We start from the raw sequence: 2,098 nt of genomic DNA, 5'->3' as shown, positions 1-2,098 counted from the left end.
ATATTCTAAGGGCTAAAAAAAAAAAAAAAAAAAAAAAAAAAAAGATTATATGAGATAATGTGCCTACCACAGTGATTGGACACAATCAGAATTTCAGTATAGGCGGTTCTCTCCTTCTCACCCTGGGAGTGACTTATTTTCATAGCTATATCATAATAACAGCCTCCCTTTTTGTGTGTGTTTACAAAGTACCAGGTCTATTTTACATGTATTATTTAATTTAATAATGTCTACAAAATAGGTGGTATTATATTATTATTATTTCTCTTTTGCTTATAAGAAAATTCAGGTTCCCTACTTGCTAGAAAGTGACCAGGCCAGGTTACATCCACACAGCCTGTTTGTGAGGCTACACACTCTCCCTTGGGGTCACTCAGTCTATTGCAAAAGATGTGCTTTAAACCTTGGAAATCATCAGTGTCCATTTCCATGTAAGAAAACTGAGACTTGGAGAAGGAAAGGGCCTTGCTCAAGGACATCCATTAAGTCTTTGACTGGGTCAGCATGAGAACCTGGTCTTTGAACTCCTAGGTCAGGGTTTGTCCAGCACCCACACCCAGGGCTGCTCACCCACACAGTGCATCTTCACTGGGTCCCCTTTGGGAGACCACTGCTACACAGAGGCAGACGTGGGGTTCTTACTTACATCCCTTATCAGCCTACCTAGTTCAGGACACCCAGGCCCAAGAGTGGAAGTGAGCCATAGGGAGGTAGAGGCATGATGGCCCCACTACTTTGGGTAGCCCTGGGAGCGTGCCTGGGGCCACTGAAAGGACCAGGAGAGACCCTCTGAACTTTGGCAGGAGTTGAGATGTGAAGGAAAATGTGTGTATCTGTGGGGGTGCTTATTGATGCCAAGCCCATGCTCCCATCCCCTCAGACTCTTTTGAGTCACTTGCCCCTAAGCTTGGGGCACATTCTTGAAGGGAGTAGTTACACAGGTTGCCCCCCACCCCCAGACTCTCCACCCCTCTCTGACTACCAATATGGTGACATTCTCCTCTAATTCCTACCCTGGGACCTCCCACCACCAGACCTGAGTTTGATGGGAGGATTGGCCTGGGTCCCATTTCTCAGGGACTGGATTCCTGGTATTCAGTGAGGGTTTTGACTTACATTCCAATGAGCCTGATTGACCCTCCCTTCCCTATCCTGTGGTGCTCCCTCCCACCCCTGTCCCCCGTCTCCATCTCTCTGAGCCAATCCATGATGGGCCAGGGCAAGGCAGGGGATCAAGGACCCCTCCCTGCCATCACAGCCATCCCCAAAGCCCAGGCCAGTCTGCAAGGGAAACAAATATAGCCGCTTGGCTTAAAGGAGCAGCCCTGGCATTCTGGTCCATGGGCAGCAGGCCCTCGTGTGGTCTCTAAGAGAAGTGTGGCTCCTTTTCCAGCTACATTCTTTGTGTATGTTCATTGAGTAAGAGTTTACTGAGAGCCAGTATGTGCCAGGCACCATTGTAGGCTCAGCGGTGCAGTCAGATAAGATACCTACTCCATGGACTGTATCTCTCTCTCTCTCTCTGCAAGCAATACACTATTAATAAATAAATGAGTCCTAGCACTCTGGAAGGCTGAGGAGGGGGGTTTGTTTGAGCTCACGAATTTGAGACTAGCCTGAGCAAGAGTGAGACCCCATCTCTAACTAAAAATAGAAAAACTGGCTCGGTGCCTGTGGCTCAAGTGGCTAAGGCGGCAGCTACATACACCTAAGGTGGTGGGTTTGAATTCAGCCCGGGCCCGCCAAATAACAATGATGCTGCAACCAAAAAACAGCTGGGCGTTGCGGCGGGCGCCTGTGGTCCCAAGTCGCCTGTGGTCCCAGCTACTTGGGAGGCGGAGGCAGGAGACTTGCTTGAGCCCAGGAGTTGGAGGTTGCTGTGAGCTGTGATGTTACAGCACTCTACCCAGGGGGACAGCTTGAGGCTCTGCCTCAAAAAAAATAAAAATAAAAATAAATAAATAGAAAAACTGTGGCAAGAGCATCGCTTGAGCCCATGCTTGATGGGCCATGGCACCTACACAGGACGACAGCTTGAGACGCTGTCTTTTTTTTTTTTTTTTTTGAGACAGAGCCTCAAGCTGTCAACCTGGGTAGA

Source organism: Otolemur garnettii, unplaced genomic scaffold, assembly GCF_000181295.1.
Source record: "Otolemur garnettii isolate 467f Iridium unplaced genomic scaffold, OtoGar3 scaffold00003, whole genome shotgun sequence".
NCBI lineage: Eukaryota > Metazoa > Chordata > Mammalia > Primates > Galagidae > Otolemur > Otolemur garnettii.
Note: the sequence above shows the minus strand (reverse complement) of the source record.